This window comes from Anomalospiza imberbis, chromosome 9 (genome assembly GCF_031753505.1).
Source record: "Anomalospiza imberbis isolate Cuckoo-Finch-1a 21T00152 chromosome 9, ASM3175350v1, whole genome shotgun sequence".
NCBI classification, from domain to species: Eukaryota; Metazoa; Chordata; class Aves; order Passeriformes; family Viduidae; genus Anomalospiza; species Anomalospiza imberbis.
In genome coordinates this window covers 28,553,189-28,572,122 of record NC_089689.1, presented here as the reverse complement: position 1 = coordinate 28,572,122, position 18,934 = coordinate 28,553,189, and the positions used below count along the sequence as shown (strand labels likewise).

Here is an 18,934-nt window from a genome sequence, read left to right as displayed (position 1 = left end):
TCACTGCAAATTCTTCTCTCTGATGAGGTTAAAATCTATGTGTGCAAAGGATTTCAACTCAATGATAATATATTCTTGTCCCATCTGGGGAATATCACTGATATTTTCTGGAATAAAGAAGGAAGTGAATATTTCTACTTCAGGTAATGCTTCAAACTATTCCTTCCTACTGAAATGTTCCTTCAAAGCAGAGACAGCTCATTTCCTCAAGAAACTGTATCCACCCACCAAATGTTATTTCTCACCCTACATAAGTAATAGGAGATTTCCTACTTTTTGCCCATTTCTACCCCATAGATTTAATGTGTAAACTGGGAACATGCAGAATATATTGCTTGGCACAAGACAGCGAAGTTCCACCTGCGAGAACACAGTATGAATTCAACCCTTGGCTGTTTGTACTAAACCACAAGGAGAATCTACCCTTAAGTGATGTAAAGTTCATAGATCAGGCACAAACCCACAAACCCAAACCCGCAGAGCAGTGTTTAGGCTTGCTGAGCTCACGTCTCACTTGAGTTGAGCCTTGTCCCAGGGCAATCACAAAGGGAGCACAGCACTCCCCTCTTGCTGTAATGGGCTCCCAGTATTTTGGAAGGATGCTGAGGTACAAATCCCCAGTAAAAACACTGAGTGGGAAAGGAAAATATTATCTATTTCCTGAAGAAGGTAGAGCAAAAGTAATTGATGCTCTGGTGATGAGCATGTGGTGCATCAGGAGAGTATTCTCATTCTCAAATTTTACAGTTCAACTTTCTTTTGTGTTCCTGAGTTATGTTTAAACACTCACTTAAACTTGAGATCTGAAGACCTGATATTCCTTGCTACACTCTGCAATGACTCCCAGGATTCATTTCCATAACCTCCGTGTATCATTGATCTTCAGTGCCACAACAGGTGAGTGAAATTTGTACCACGGTTTGCCCTTTCAATTTCACACATTTCTGTGTGAACCTGGAGAGCTGGGAGGACAATTATCCTGGTCCAGATGTGATTTTACTTTAAACTTTTTTCCCTCTTTTTTTTTTTTTGTTCTATGGATTTGTTTTCATGGATTGGTTTAGGTTCCAGATGATCTAGATCTTAAGCCATTGTTTTCTTATTGCCATGGGTCATGACTTTTGGACCATTTTAAATATGAGGAAAACGATATTGCTCTGAATATGAAAACACAGCTCCAAAAAATATCTGCTAGGAGCAGAGTGACAGCCAAAGTTCTGATTAAATTCACATCTTCCGCGGGCTTCTGCAACCAACACAAATGGCTGTGAAATCTTTTGCAGCGGGGTAATGGAGAGAGGAAAAAAGTTGGCTGTAAGTTCAGAAATTATTATTCTTATAAACCCATTCACACACCTATCACTTGGGACAAGTGAAGGGCCAAAGACATGCCAAGCAATTACACAGCTACACAGGTCTGTGCACAAGATATTCTGCATCACGTTGGCTGTAATTTGCGCTCGCTACGTTGGCACAAGCTCCACCTGTGTCAGATGGTGACAGAGAAAACAACTTTTCTGGGAGACTAAATCCATCTCAACAGTGGCCAAGCCATGTCCCTGTTTTTGGAAGTCTGATTGGCAACAGCAGCACCTTTCAATTTGTAGTGGAATAAAGGTTTACAGAACTTGCAGTAGCAAGATGCTCAGAGCCTCTTGGTGACACCAGTGAAACCATCCACAGCCTCTAGGGGATTTAAGGGATAATATTCAGTCTTAACTCGGACCTTAGCCAGATCTTTGTGTCCTGATGACAAATGATTTCTGAACAGTTTTATATTTTCCCCTGCTACTCATTGCAGTTGAGAGAAACCAGATGGATTTCTTTCCTAGTTCAGCTACAAAGACAACAGAACTACCTTTCTCAAATCACTGAAGTTCATGACACCAAGGATCTTGGTAAAGAAGGAAGAGAAGTCAAGCTCATAATTAATCTTTTACAATGTGTTTGCAGAGTTTACATCAGGGTTGATGTGGTGATGGAGTGACTTTTGACCTTGTACAGGAAAGTGTTCAATAATCATAGAATCAATTAACCCCTTGTTCTCTACTGCTAAACTGGAAACTGCCATTCCCTGCCAAGTGGAATGGTCTCACTTCATTTTTTGCCAATATTTTTTAAATCTTCCGTCATTAAGTCTTGTAGATATAAAAAGCCCATTGTGGCCATAAAAGAGATCACAGAAAAGGACACAGTAAGACACATGGACTAGTTTTTAGGGTTTCTGAAAGCCTAAAAATGCAGGTACAATAGGTGAGAATTTCTCAGGACTTGACTGACAGGATTTTTTTACAACAAGAAGTACAGTCAGTTACCCTTGGTGGGAAATGTGTGTTGACCTGAGTAGCCAGAAGCCAGGACACCAAGCCAGAAGTGCTAAAGATGTCTCTGTTCCCTTGAGAAGGGTGTCTGTCCAGCTGCAGCACTGTCCACAGCATCTACAGATCTAAGGAGTTTTCAGGGCAGGACAGAAAAACCCCTGTGCTTTTTGCTGTCCAAACCCTGTAGCTCTTGTTCAGAGACTGCAATCTTGTGCTCCAAGAGCTGTGCCCTTGAAAATCGAGTCTCCTGTTGGACAAGGCTGCACAGACTTGGAGTAGCAGGAAGAAGGCTATTCTCAAGATTAGTTATTGTAACCACACCGTCCCTCAGGACCACTTTGGCACGGTGCTGTAGCTGCTTTCAGCTATTGGCTTGCCCCAAGAGGATAGAGAATTCAGAATTGCACCTCCCTCTCCCTATAATATCATGTTTTCTGCTGCTTCTTCTGCTTTGCTGTGGATCTGCCAAGTGCTGCAGGTGCTGAAAAACAAAGGTGAAAACACCCATATGGTGCTTTCGGATCACAAAACCGACTCACAGAAACGAAAGCCCAAAAGGACCTGTGTTTTTTTTTTCTCATAGGGAAACCTAACAGGGAATCCACAGAGTTACATCCAAGTGCCAAGGCCTGTGAAAGGATTTATTGTGAATGCCTTTTACAAGATTCCTTCCTTGCTGGAGATAGTTCCTTTGGGATTCCCCTTCATGAAATTGTTAATCCCATCTATTCAAAATTTATGGTGCACCTTCTCTAGAATACCGAGATGACTTTTAAAACACAGTGTAGACTGGGGTTTTGCTAGTTTTATAGTAATTTTCTTTTTCAGATTTCAGAGCTCAGGTCTTCACTGTACACACAGGCTTCCTTCTGCAAACACAGAGCTGGAAACTCACTTTAATTTGTATGTGATACCGTGTTCAGTGCAAATGTGTACTAATATTCCTGTACAGATCTGGGCTCTGGTTTTTGCCTGGAATCAGACAAGCCAAGTCTCATGATTGGACGGTGAAAGTAATTTTATGTAAGGAGTGTGTGCATGCAAGCGTGTCTGCATTCACACCTGTGGGGTTTTTTCTGCCTTTTCCTTCAGTCATTTGTTTGGGAATTACAATTTATTTGAAAATAATATTTTCCTTTCGACACACACAAAAAAAATTAACTGCAGATTTAGTTTCTCTCAGATTTTAAAATCTTTTCAGTCATCTTTCTCTGTGTTTGTGATCTCCAAGTACCAGGAGAGTTACTTTGCAGTTCCCTGCTGTGTACAGGTAGAAGAAGAGACAAGAATGGGTCATAGCAGTCCAAAGTGTCCTGTCTTGGGAATAAATAGCTTTATTCCATAAGTGCCAGTTCCCTGGCCTCTGACATCCTTGCTATGTACAGTGATAATAGAGATGGACCTTCCAAACATGTACCTGAATGAGGCAATAATAAAAGGCCAGCGAAAGACAAGGCAGTACTTTACCTCCAGTGAAAATCACATACTGAGGGCTTTTGTTTTAAAATGCCATATTATGTTTTTCCCTGAAAAAGTTTAATTCAATTTGGTCCAATTAAGAAAAAAACCCAAGCAACATATATGATGCCTTCTTTATGTCAGATCAGTGAAAAACAATCTTTGACAAGGCTGCCTTCAAAACACTACAAATGTATTTAGAAACCAGCATTTTTTTCTCTCTTCCATTTGCATGCTCCTTAAATGAAAACACTTTATGGAATAGGGCCTCTTTTTAGCTTGAAAACAAAGATTTCTATCTCATGTCTGAGTCTCCATGGTGCCTTCTGAGCACAGCAAGGACTAGTTCAGAGAACAGATCCAAACCAGCGTTTTAGAACTATAAACCCAGTCTTTCTGAGAAATAATCCATTCAATGCCTGGGAATATCAGAAAAGACAGAAAAGTGATAGCACTTATAATAAAAGCAAGAGCTGCTGTTATTAGTAGAGGACCCATACAAAGTGCACGTTTAAATGAAGCTCATTTAAACATGCTCTGGTTTAATTAGATTTCGTTTAACCACCTAAAAAAATCCCAGCAGAACTTGTGGCGGGGCTTGGGCTGCTGCTCCCTGCTGTGAGCCCACCTGTTTCTGCCAGCCTCGCTGCCCTGGCACTCGGAAAATCCCGGGGCTGGCTCCGCAGGCTGGGGCGGGTCGCAGGGACCGGCTTCCAGGCTGCCTCGAGGGGCATGTTTGAGGGGGAAACAGTTCTTTTGAGTTTAAAAAATAGCTTTGGCTGTGATTTACCATGCTGAGAAAACAGAGAAGCAAATGCTGCTAAGCATCTAACTTTAAAAGATGGGAGTAGACAAAATTTTAAGTATTTTTTTACACTCTGCAAAAGTAGTAAAAACGACACTGTTTAAAGATAGACCTTCTCCCCACTATAATAATCTATATGCATATATTTAAAAAAACCCAAGCCACACACAGAGATACAGCATATATTGGGAACAGTGTCTGTCCAGCTTTTGGCTGCATATTTGAATGCAGGAAAACCCTTCCCTATGGAATAGTTTCCTTCCCAGGGAGTGCTCAGAGCCTAACCCGAATCCTGAGGAAGCAGCAGGGAGCACCTTTGGTCACAGAGAGGGCAGGCAGGAGGCTCCCATGAGCCACAGGCAGGGAACGACAGGGACTATTTCTATATAAACAAGCCCAGGATCAGCTGAAGTTGTTGTTCACTGGCAAATGAAAATAAAGAGACAATTCAGAATCAAAGGTGAGTCAAACAAAAAATATGTCCAATAAGAGGAGGCAGCCCAGACAATCAGTCAGATGCCAAAACATGTGACAGACCCAGAGGCAACTCCAAAACAACCAAACCAACTGCCTGTGAAGTCTGCCAAGGAGCCAGATGCTCCTGCTTAAAAATATCTTCCGCTGCCTTGGCATCTGCATTTTCTGCCTGCCGTCAAAAGAGGAGGGAGGGGAAAATGGGAGAGCGGAGCGGGAGTAGGGGTGGGGGGCAGCAACTAATAATATTTTTGCCATTTTCATTCTAAGTACTTCTGATTATTCATTTACAGTTTGTCATCATGTCTCCGGAGAGCAAAACAAAACCCCAGCCTGGCATAGGCTGTGAAGGGAGAAACAGGCAAAGCCCTTTATGCAGAAGGGAAAAAATGAGGGGAAAGATCCAGTAATTCCACACTGCTGTGTGTGGCATGTTCCTGTTAAGGTGATAAAAAGCAAAAACTGCTGGAGTTGGCAGTTTACCACCTTGGAAGAGCATCGGTGTGCCCACAACCCAGATGGAGCTGGGGACAGGATGCTGCAGCCTGCACACACCCAGGGTGTCCCCGAGGTGCCCCACGCTGTGTGGTGGGGATGAATGTGGGGTAAATTGTACTGAATTGAGGTATTGATGCTATTAACCACAGCAGCAGGTTTTGAGCCACAGAGGCTGCAAGTGCTCAACAGAGGCTAAAACCACACTTAAAATTAGGTTAAGTGAATGAAGATACAAATTTTTGTCACTGTAGTTGTTGATTAAAACTGCTAAATAAAATACATGTATTTTAAAAGTAGATTATTCAATAGGCAGAAGTAAAAAAAAAAAAACACCGAAAAAACACAGCCAAAAAAAAGAGAGAATTTGTGCAATTTCTGTTAGTGGAAGAACTGTAATGCAGAAAGTATTATCACGTTTCACTTGTGTTGAAGGGCTTTCCCTCTTGTATGTAAAAGTTTTCAAAGGTGAATTCATCCCTTCAGAAATTCAATTTTTGGTTGTGTTTCTTGATTCCTTGAGTGGGAATCGGGAATCCTGCATGTGGTCTGTCCCTGTGTCACAAAACTGATCAAAGTAAGAAATGTCTGTACTTCGAGGTGCCAGACATGTCCCTCAGTGCTCCATCCCAAGCAGAGCTGTTGGAGCAGCATGTACTGAACAAGACCAGGAATACAACACTCTGTTGGAGAGTGGCTTTACCTGAAAAGAGTGTTTATTTTTGTGAGATAGAAATCAGAACATTATCTTTCTTCTGGGCTGCCTGGGTTGGGTTCCGAGTGGGAGGGTTTGGGACACTGGAGCTTTGGGGACTGCCTTGTATCGACACTGGTACTAAATGAGCGCCATATCAGGGACCATCGCTGCCTTTTAGAAAGCAAACAGCACTGGAGGTCAGGCCGAGCACAACCGGGATATAATTGCACCCCATAAAAGTCTCAGGAAGAACAGAAAGATTCCTTTGTGATGTTTGACTCTCCGTCCCACTCGGATGCGTGGCGGTGTTTGTTTCAGGGCAAAGTTTCGCGCCGGCTGGTCGCCGGGAGAGAGGGCGAGCTCTGGGCTCGCAGCTTCTCTCGCAGTCCCTCAAGCAATCTGGCAGCCATGGGGCTGCCACCACCTTTTCTGTGCTGAAAGGTTCAGCTCCAAAAATCTGCGCTACACCTTGTAGCCTAAATTTTGCATACAGAACCAGTTTGCAGGGAAATGCAATCGCAGTAAATAAATAAGCAGCGGGAGCCAAACCAGCAGTGCGGTGAATCGGCGGAAGAATTTCAAAGAAATTGAAAGAATTTGTGGTGACAAACGTTTCGTGCGAGTCTGGTACTGAGATTGTAAGAATTTTGCATGTCTACATCAACTGACTGATAGCAAAGGAGTTTCTAGTCCCCCTCATGGCACACACAAATGTCTGTTAAAGACATAAATATTTAAAAACAACAGCTAGACTAAGAGGGTTAGCTTTCATTTCATCTAATTTGGCAAGCATTAGCTACACCCACCAGAAATCATTTTATTTTGTGTAATTTAATAGCAGATCTATTGTAGCATCGCAGTTTCTGACATGCCGAAACAAATCAATGTGGCCTTTTTTTAAAGCTGAGAATTAATACAAGGCTGTATTTCAAATGTTAGATGGTAATCAATAAAGATGAAAATCTTTCTGTGTTAGTCACTTATTTTCATCCTCTGCTGCAAAATTTATTTGCCTTCCTGCATGCAATACAGAGACTTTGATCCTTGTTCAAATATCTCTGATTTTTTATGTCCCTCATGTTTGATCTGGTTCTCAGGTGAGAATTATTGGCAGAACTTGTTAGAATTACACCTGCCAATGGCAGTAACATGAAATTATATAAACTGTACTGTGCATGGCCTTTGGAGTCTTACACAGCAAAATAATATTCCCACAGAAATCAATCTGAGATTTTAATTTATTAAACCCTCTCTCTCCTCCCCCCGCCACCTTAAAGGGATAGATGGAGATACAGAGGAAGAAGCGAGATAACATCAAATAAAGCAGGTTTCGAATAGTCATGGATGACCTTCACAATATGCGTTTTGCAATTTTGGGTGGATTAGAGCAAACTAATGATGGCTTTGAAATGAGCTTTTGGATAAAGCTTGGGAAACTCTAATCATTACAAATCCACTACTTAAGAGAACAATTCCATGTAGCACACTGCAGATTTAAAGCATACATCTCTTATTTTCTTTCCTCCTCTCAACAAGCTTATTTTGCTTTCAGTTATTCCAGTCTTCTTATAGGAGCCCAGAGACTGTTTTCATTTTCTGTCATGCCTTTAAATTTAAGGGAGCCTATTTTTTTTTTTGCCTGGTGTTGTCCTTACAGTGCCTTTTGCTTTTAGTTTAGGACTCATAGAGTTAACAGACTGGGGGAGAGAGAGAGGGAGAGAGAGAGAGAGAGAGAGAGAGAGAGAGAGAGAGAGAGGAAAAAAACCCAACCACTTGCATTAAGCCTGAAGCCTGTCACCTTTTCTTGGCAATTACACTGCTAATGGCTGGGTCCCAAGCAAAGTGGCAAAGAATATCTCTTCTCACGTTCCCAACTCACAGTGCATTCCCAAATACCAGATGGTGTTTTTGGAATCCGTTTCACTATGTTTGATATGACAATACTTTTGTATAATGTTAAATTATATATAACTATTTCAAATAGCCGATACCAGAACAAGGCTAGAAAAGGAATATTAGATGCAAGGAGGAAAGAGAGAAACTGAAGACTGAGGGTTTTCATCTCCTGTTGTATCTCGTGTCTCTCAGATTTTTGTGTAATTTGAACAAAAGAGGAAATAAAAGTGGTCCAACAGACTAGCTCTCACAGTGGTACTATACAGAAATGGTGTTGCTTCCTTCCCAGAATTTGGTGTACATCTTAGGCTGCCTGCCAGCTCTACAGGAGGCAAGTGCAAGATCATAAATAGTGCAGGGAAAGCAGGAAAAATGAAAAGGGGAAAAAAACTCAGTCACAAGTAAAAAAGTCCCACCATTTTCCTTACAGATTTTTCCTTGAAATCTTAGATAAAACAAGTGCCAGAAAGTTCAGGAGAGGTAAACTGGTACATCTCCATTAACCTCAGGGGAGCTGTGCCAGCTGACAGGGGAATTTGGCTCAAGATATTTAAGTTGAAATAACTTGGATCTATGGAGCAAGTCATCTATACATCGTACTGAAGGTGAATCCAATCTCGCTTGCCCAGATTAGTGATTCCAGTTTTACATTAACACTGATAGACTTACAGGAGTTGGAAAATACCCATTGGAATCAGGCCTGCAGATTTAGTTGCAAGGCAATTCATCATGCCTGGACAGAAGTAGCTCAGTCATTCCTCAGGAGACAACCAGGACCTCAACTTTAGAGGGAACAAACACTTTCTTTTTCTTGACTACACTGCAAACAGTTTCTTAAGAACAGGAAGAAAATGCACTACTGAGGCACAAAGTATTCAGGATATTCAGTGTCCCATCAATCTGACAGTGAAGCCACTTGCATTATCAGAATCCCCTCCTCTAAATACTGGTTAGTTTAATGCTTTCTAAACTGAAATTATTTATTCTAATGTACCCAGGAACTTTGTTTTCTTCCATCCCCGTTTCTGCTCAAGGCACATTTTAACAACCAGCAAGCTTTCAGTACAAACGCTTACCAACAAAAGTACTTCCCAAGTCTAACTGCAACATGAATATTGAAACTCTAAGGACACAACTTCACAAGTAATTTGTCTAGTTGAATCAGTTTTGTTTCTGCATATGCCAGAAACCTGTCCAAGTGAAGGTTTCATTCATATGGCTACACACAAGCAACTCACCACATAAGTACTTACTTTTTACACAACAAAATACTGATTTTTCCCTCTTGATTACTCGCACTGCCAGCATACAGTAAAGATTATCAAGCCCTCAAAGGATCATACAGATCCAGTGACTACTACATAATTAACAATAACTTGTAGTAATGCAATTTAAGAGTCTTTTTAATGGGCATAGATGGCAGAATGTATAGCCCATCTTTCTTTGTCATCCTAGAAAAGGGGCCCCATGCGGAGCTGCTGGTTGCTGAGTGATGCTTTGTAGTCTGTACCAGACAGTTGCACAGTACCAGCTGCATTGGCAGGTAGCCGAAGTGCAAAGAGATAGCTGCCAAGCTATGCTATACAAAGGCAGCAGTGCCAGAGAGAAAGAGACCTTTGCATGAAGTCACCTTTGACCCTGAAGCCAGCATGGATCCCATATTCATCAATTCCAGACAATTGCATCTTTCATTCCACCACAAACTATGATTAGAAAGGGCCCGTTTGTGATAGTGATTGTTAGTTTACAGTTCCCAGAGATTGGATTATTTAATCTTTAGTTCTGTTGGCAGCAATATTTTCCCTAACCTTTTGTAGTGGTGTGCCAGTGATAATCTAACATATGTATATAGGGAGATATACACACACATACACAGAGGCACCTCCCTTCCCCATCAAAACTGGGTGAAGAGAGAGAGATGCACAGAAAAACCAAAGCACACAAAATACACTTTGTTTGGCAATCATTGTGCTAATGTAAATTTTGATAATTCAGCCTGGAAAGTGCAGAGCACTCTGAGTGCAGTAGCATCTCTACTTCTGTCCACAGACCTGACTTTCCTGCAGTTCCTTCTGCTCTATGGGAAAGTTTTTGCTTTAGAATATTCAGATTATCAAAGGCATTATTCTTGCATTTAACTGGAGATTAATTTAAAAAAAATTTTCTATAAATACTGACCCTTGTATCACATGCAAAAATAAGTAGTTAAACATTTTAAATGGACTCAAGAGAAAGCCACCAATGACAAACAAACCCACTATCTCAGGGGACTGGGGGGAGACAGTGCATGGAATAAAAGCAGCAGGGAAGTGTCTATGCCTGGTTCCTGCCTCTGCTCTCCCGTGTGTCCAGCTTTGATTGTGTGAGTCCTATTGAAATCCGCGGCAGAGCTCACAAGGTGCGTGTGCCTGTCAGCACTTGAATCTCAGTAAAAGGGTCTTCAACAGTGAGCTGCCCCCCTATCCCACCCAGACTTCACCTAGCACTTCCTCAAGCAGTAAAAAAAGTCACACAATCAACAAGTAGGCAAAGAACATAAGGTGCCTGAGAATATAACTCTTAACAACAACTTTCCATAGTGTTTAGCAGAAAAAAGGGTAAAAATGCCACCAGAGCCAAGTGAAGAACTAACATTTGCAATTGGAAATGGAGAGAAAAGGGAAGGGAAAAAAAAAAGTGAGTCTATAAAACTTTCATGAAAATCTTTTTTGATCTGCTCCTTTGGTCTGATCTCAGAGGTGTTGGCCAAAGGGAAAAAAATCCCTCTACCTGAAGGCTGGCCGTATTGTGCTGCACCTGACTTCTGGCTCACATGCGAGACCGTCTGTTCTTTATTTTCACTCTGTATGAAGCTAATGGAATTTGCAGTTGATTAACCTCAAATTTGGAGTAATGATCCAGCCTGGGACTGCAGCTGGCAATGCTGGGGCTATTTGTACTTTTTAACTGAGTAAGACAGCAACAAGTGTAGTGGCACAAAGGTAAAGATCCCAGGTAGATGGGTGGGTGTCAGGGGTGCAATGAAAAGAGGTGAGAACATGACCTGAGAGCGCAGATCCTGTCCACCCTCCCCACGAAGAGGTCGGAGAACCAACTCCTAGAAAAATGAATTGCAAGATAATACTATATGAAGTATATGGCTACAATTATTCAATTATATTCTACAGAGGACACTCAAACCACAAGATTTACCCTTCTTGCATAATGAATCCATGCATTAGAAAAAGGTCATCTGTTAAGGAACAGTTTCATTAGAAAAATTAAGAGCAGAGGGTCTTAAAACTTCTCTACAACTTCGGTTTGTATGAGAGAAAGCAAAGTCTTTGTTATATTGGCACCTTGAAATAAAATTCAGAAGCTTACACAGTATTGTGTCTATTTATTTCTGCTAATTAATTATTCTGTCTGAAATATGGAATATCGCAGCTGAATCACTGCAGTTAAACACCACCAGAAGAGAATTTGAGCATTTTTTTACTTAATAAATGAATTTCTGTTTTCTCCTACACAATTGTTCAAAGCTTCAATGAACAGAGTTACACAAACGTGCACCAATCCTCAGAACTAGTTTAGTTTAGCAAGTGCTTCACACATCTTCGTTTACTGAACAATGTTACTTTCAAATCACGACAACATTCTTCCTTCCTTGCCTCATGACTAATACAGTGTTATTCAAGCCACTCCTCTTCAGACACTTCAGATCTTTACAGATCTTTTCCTCAGCTTTACCACCTGATTTCTAATTAAAATTAAACGGAGAGAGTTCCTTTCACTGATGCAAATCCTGCAACCCCAGGCCAGTAACAGGCATTACACATTTTTTCTTCCACGGCATCATTTGGAAGAGGAGCTTCTACAAAGAGGTAGGTAAAGCGAGCTGAGCTGTGCTTGGTCCTGAGCTCTTACACTACTCGTTGGATAAATGTCTTAACGTGATGTAGTGAAAACAATTTTTCACTCTGAGGAAGATCATTCTTCTCATCCTATACAAGTCTTGTCAAATTAATGACTACTAGTGGACTTTCCTAACACTGCATTACTGTCTGTATTTTATTTATATATCGTGCATGTAAATATACATGTGCACACGCACACACACACGCACTGTGTGTACTATATGTCAACAACTAATCAAAAATTGTTTGCCCACAAGCATATGTGAAAAATTCATCTAAATAATTGTACATTTAATTTTTAATGAAATCCCAGTAATCCACTCAATTTACCAAACTCCTACTTAATATGAAACAGTGGCATGCACGGAGATGCCTGAGTCTTACACAGTGTGAGCATTCGTACCACTTCAGGCATCCTCAGTCAAGATTTATTAAAATATTATTTTGATTTGGAGATCACTGCTTTTACTTGTGTGCAGAGTGAAGAAGCATATGCTATATGAGTAACCCATAGTGTTTGGCTTAAAGGCAAAATAAAAGTCAGCAATAAATAAACAGTAAAAAACAGACTGCTGGGAGATGGAAAGACTCACAGTCTTTCCTGTCTTTAGTTCCCTAATTCTGCAAACCCTTATATTCAAAAAGAACTTTTATTTTAAAAAAAGGCAAGTACTGCAATTATAGCATCTACAGATATTTTAAAAAACCTATTAATTGCCATGTAACACCCTTTCTGAGGTGAGTTTTATTCTACTCCATACAAGGGGAGGATGAGACATAAAGGGATTAAAGTGATAGTTTTGGCAGACCTGTGAAGAAACCAAGGGAAACACATTGCACATCTGCTTGTGAGAACACACATTTAAAGCAGGCACCTGCATTTTTCAGGTGCAAACACCTTCAGCATACAAACAATTCCACACCAAGTTCATGCACACCTGTCCCAGAGTGTGCACCCAGAAAACTTGTTAGAGCAAAGGAATCTGCAGCCATGAGCATGTGTATGGCAGTGCAGGTGTTTGAGTATTTCAATCCAGAGTACATGAACAGATGTTTGCATCATAGTGAAATTGTCACTATCCTCAAAACTCTGCAGCTCTGCTGTTCCACCCGTATCAGTCTGTATTTCTCATATTCCAGAAGGCCTTGTCTCACACTGATTTTCAGGGTACAACTTCCATGTGTTTTGGCTCTAGCCCCTTATCCTGTTGCAAGGGAAAATAAAAGTCCCCAGCCCATCTATTTCTCTGTTATTAGGCAGTCAATAACTCACTTTTTGGCTAGATAAAGCATTTTTTTTCATTAGGGCTTTCTGTTCTTCCCTGTCTCTCTGCATTTCACTATTGCAAAGATCTGGGGGTTTATGAAATATGAGTTCCATGATCAAGGAGTAGATTAAAAAACTGGGGCAAGAGAAAGGTGGACTGCACCATTCAGAGATGAGGACAGCTGGCTCCAGGAGGGAGGTTAAGGTGCTGTGAGACCACACTTTGTCAAGCGGCAAGTGGGAGACACCAGGATGCAGAACTGTGGGACATGACCAGTGGAACATCAGGCTTTTCTGAATCCCTGCGCCACAGGGGCACACTGTCAGCCTGGTCTTCACATTTTCCCCTCCTTGTTTTCCTTTTCTCAGTTACCACTGGACAGAGTTTACAGCAAAGTTCCCTAAGATTTTGGAACTGAGCAGATGCAATCAGAAGTGCTTGCACTGCTGGTCTTGGGGGACATCTCGTGGAGCTGCCACAGAGCCTTGCTCTGTTCAGCCTTTGCTGCTGTTCTGTGGCTCTTTGACTTCTTGCTATGGAGTTGCCTCAGTGCAGGAGAGTTTGGGCAAAAGAGGAACTGCTCTGCAATTCAAACCCTGCCTCTGCATGCAAAGAGAGGAAAATAAATCACAAAGTTGTCTGTGCAGTGGTCCAGCTACTGAGGGACCTGAGCAGTTGGTAGCCCATATGTTACTGAATGGGATTTTAAGTGATGGAAAAGAAACAACTTCAAGGAGTGATTGGAGAAGGAAAAAAACCCCATCCTGTGGTTTACTTTTTCTGCTCAGGTGTGATCTCTTGGCCACTGCTCTTCCTAATGCCAGGGAACATTCTCAGATCACAGCCTGCCCTCCCTTCAGACTCCTTTACAAAGCTGGTACCGAGCACCCACTCTTTGATCCATCCTCTTCCCTCTATTCTTTACGCTTTCAGCTCTTGACACAACTTTATGTTAGAAATTACCAAAGGTCACTGTTTGCCAGGAGCCAGGTGCTTACTAAGGGTTTCCCAACATTATAAGCCTTTGTCGTCTTCCTACATGCCCTCATACTTCCGTGGAAGGTATTTCTCCCATTAGTCTGTGGAATACTTAGAAAACTTCATTAAGAACAAGAAGAATGGGTGCCTATAGAAAAATAACAAATTTCAACAGCTGCACTTATCTCCATAATGAAAAAGTTGCATCCTAAAATCAGGTGAGACAGTTATAATTTGCAAAAGAAGTTACTATTTTCTTTAAAATTGTTTGAGCATTTTAAATTTTTGAACAAGAGGGAGGCCCTTGTGTGTATTAAGTAGTGCCTTATGCTAATTTCATTCCATGCGCATGGCAGACAGAGAGCTGATTTCCTTCAGAAACCAAGGTAAAAGGAGAGGAAGCAACAAGTCCTAATTTGTCTAAACTGTAAGTCCTCATTAGCAGCAGATCATGAGTAAAGTTGAGTTTTACTTGTGTTTGCTTATAATCCTTAAAAACTCGTCCCGTTTGTGCTCTTGTAAAACCCTGGTGATTCACCTTTCAGTCACTGCCCTAAATAATCCATTTAATCCATTCTTCTTAACCTACCCTCTTTCAAATAAAATCACAAAAGAAAATTTCTAGTAAAAAACCCTGGCAAAGAGAAGCGCACATGCAAGTTGTCTCTATTTGTTCTTGAAAGTAAATATAAATATTGATTGAATGATCAAATGAGGCAGATTTTTTTTCTTACTGAACACAAAAGGTTAACTTAGGTCACTTTGGAATACTCTTTATAGTCCCTTGACATAAACCAATAAGACGTGTTCTACTTTCCATTTTTTTTTTTTACCATGCAGCATATTTCCATGCAGAATCAGGTTCAGACTAATTGAATTCCAGTTTAAAAAAAAATATAGAAAAACTCCCCTGTAATTTACTCACAGACTTTCAGTTATGGAAATACCCTGTCAGTGACCAAGTACACCATGTGCCTTTTGAGTTAGTCGTGTTTAAAGCAGAAAGGCCTATTTGAGAGCACTGTTTGTGCTCTTAATTTCCACACTGCTCCTATTGACAACCTCAATCCGTGTGTGCGACTCCAATTGGGTTGTGAAACTAATATGGCTGTTTGCGTACATCAAGGGCAACCTGCACTCCTTTGAAAGCAAGGGCATTGCAATTATGGGTAGTAAGAGCCTACAAGCTTATAGTGCCATCTGTACTATCCAACACTTCCACCCATCCCTACTTGTATTGCTAACTTTGTGTTTCACAGCCTCTGAAAAAAAAAAAAAAAACAAACCACCAAAGAACAACAGATACGCTTATACAGGCAAAATATTTTGAATCTCACTCCACTAGTCAACACATCTATTTAATCTGTAATAATGATTTTTATCTTACTGAGAATTACTCTTCATTAATATCCTCTATGGCAAATAGATCCAGAGATCTCCATTGCGGTGTATGTAAGGGCTAAAACCTTTGTGTAAAAGAGTTACTGCAGGTTTGTGCAGCACCTGATCCTCACTCAGACCAGCTTCTCCTGCTCCAAGATCAGTTGAATTTCTTGGGAGTATAGCAGGGCCTCTTCTTTTGGTGGGTGAATAAAGTATGAGTGTATTCCATGTGCAAAGTGTGTGTTTGAACACGTACAAAGAGTTTGAGCACCCGAAATGAGCTCTGTAACTATTACCTGCAGCACTTGTGAAAGAGGTTCCCAGTGACACTCATGGAAATAACAAAGATATTATCAGTCCAAGCCATGCTGTTATGTACCAGAATATTTGCCTTCAAATGTCAAACAACTCTATTCATCCTAAAATAATCTTTAAATATTAGTCAGTGTGAATGACCACATCTGAGGGTGAGGGATGCTTCAAGCAGCACAAGTGAGATTCTGTTCACTCTGGGATTAAAGCATGGGAACTTTTAAATAAACCAAAAATGTTACCTTGTTTCTCTCATATGAAGTTAAGGAAAGCAAATATCTATTTCCTTATTTGTAAAAAGTTTCAGATTGTTTGTACAGAAACTACAGGGACCTTTGCAGCAAAAAGTTTCAGAATATTCTTATATTTTCATCTCCATTTCCACTATACTCCCAGTATAGTGAGGGACTTGCCAAAAGTATAAAGGCCAGACTTCCAAAAATCATCACAAGCATCCCAGTACATTTAAAGATCCAGTGCTGGTGTTTAAACTGGAGTACGTGATTAGGTTCAAATCGAGATATTAGACCTTTCAGGTAGTGTCTATGTTCTCTGGTTTTAATCACAGTTTTGACACCTTCCAATCTCAGTCCAGTGTGTAAAATTAAATGATGGTGAGTGGTAGCACAGAGACCCCTCAGGTACAGCACAGACTGAGCTTGGAAGTTCTGTTCATCCTTCACTACACAGACCCTCCAGATCGTGCTGTTACTGGCTTTCCCAAATAGCACAATGATTTCACAACATGATGAGCTCTGGAAATCAGACATGGCCATCACTAGCAGGAATGAGCTGGCCCTTAAGGGGACAAAGCTGTGCCCTTCCTCCTGGTGACACAGATACCTACACAACGTCCTCCTCCCGGCCAACGCCGAGCGAGGACGTCACGTCTCCAGCTCCTGGCTCAGTGGGCAGCACTGGGAGCCCAGACAAAGTTTTTTTTGGATAAACAGGCTTTTCTCTCCAGCCTTTTCTCAGACTGTCCCACAGCTACACCGTCGTGTCACAACAGATGTGGAAGTTTCGGAGGGGAAGAGGGTTGAACAAGGGTTAACATGGCGCATTCTCCTCTTACTAAAATGATGTCATTTCCCTCCCCCTCTCCAAAAGTATCTCTTGCTTGGTTGTTTACATACTGAATTTAAAATCTATATTATAGATCTGCGTGACTTAAAATTGAATGAATTCTCATACCTGAAGACATTTGTACAAATTTAAATAAAACTTCCAGTGCTTCGGTGTTATTAAAAAGTATTTGGTTTTACCTGCAAATTGCCCCTTTTCCCCATTTTCTGTACTCTTTCCACAAAAATAAAGACTAAGAAAACGGAAGTACTGATACACTGTAGAAATTGTCCCAATGAGTTTATAATCCAGTGTGAGTTACACAGTACTGATAAGTAAAGGAAGTTCAACCAGACAGTTTAATCCTCCAATTTCCTGTCTTCTAATCAGCCACTGACTCCTCTGGCTTTAAATTAGAAACATTCATGGCAATATTCAGGACAGGTGAAGGAAAAAGAGTAGAAAGCAACTAAGACAAATACTTGTAAGCAAAAGGAGGCCACTTATAGAAGATGAAGACAATATAGAGTATCTATAATGATGCACTGAAGTGTTTAAGCTATACAGAGAATTTAGCAACTCTGATAGAGAAGGAATTATTTTATTAAAAATATTTATACAGCAGCTGAGCAGTGTATGAACATACAAGAGTTACTGTATAAAACAAAGGAAATCCATGCTGCAATGTTACACTGTTCACACTTTGTTATTTTTATAGGGGCAGGAGCAGGATAATTATTGCTACATGTATGCCTTTTGATATACCATAAACCATAAGAAGCACAAATCAGCAAAGCCACGGACAGTTCAACAGCATGTGGGGATTACCATGATAAACTTGGACTAAGAGTGTGCATAGATACGCTCAGTGATTTAAACAAAAAATACTTTTTTGGGTATTTTGGCAGTGCCAATTAACTTTCCATATGATGAAATTAAATATCTATTAGATGCGCATTCATTTTTATTTTCATTTTCAATGAGATGTATAGTGAGGATTCTATTAATTCGTAATTGATGGAAATTCTAGCAACATTTTGATATTTTAATTTTTTTTTTTAATTGCATTAATTGCCTGAGCAATTCCAGCTATTCCTCTTAATAAACAGAGGTGTAGAAGAAAAGTAGTCACCAAAAGCTTCAGTAAAAAAATTATGTTAATAACCTTTAAGATAACTAAATTACCATTTTAAGTCTAGGCTGCCTATTTTTAATAAATTCTGGTTTCACTCGTGACTTTGACAGAAAATAAAGACACTCACACTGAACTGTGGATCGAGAGCAGGACAGTAAAATTAGAAAATAATTATTTTGGAAATGACTGGAAGATCTGCTTTAACTGTCGCATTCAATAACAGCAGTTTGCTCATACATGGAGTCATTTGAAATGGCTTCTTATTTATTAATGAGGCTTTTTTTCCCCCTTCAGATGTTTCACAAAGAGCACAGTTTGGGGGTTTGAAACTGTTTGGATGGAGATAATGCAAATTATGGGTCCAGATTGGAACTCAGTCGCTCAGGTGAGCAAACCTGGAGTCGCTCCACTCCTCCCAACGCAGCAACTTCAGGCTGGTGGCAGCATAAACTTGAGCAGAATTTGGCCCAATTTGGGATTTTTAGTTTTGTTTTGACATGGAGGATTTTCCCTCCTGTATATACTTTTGCTGCACATCTATTTCAATAACCCCGTGCAAAGGAATTTTGCAGACAATCCCTTATTAAACATATTATGGTCACATCATACTGGCTTGCTAGAGCAAATAATTTAAAAAAATAATCAGCTTGAAATAAATGTTTATAAAAGTAGCACAGCTGCACATATTTGTTACAAATGCAAGACAGAGTACTGAAACTTTTCTATGACTAACCCTTTAGTGTCTCTATGA

At 40.5% G+C, this 18,934-nt stretch overlaps 1 protein-coding gene across 11 annotated transcripts in view; it reads right to left on the bottom strand.

Annotated features, from left to right (window-relative positions):
• The window catches only part of NFIA (nuclear factor I A), a 409,015-nt gene that overhangs the window by 328,271 nt on the left and 61,810 nt on the right, over positions 1 to 18,934 (bottom strand). The window lies entirely within an intron of this gene.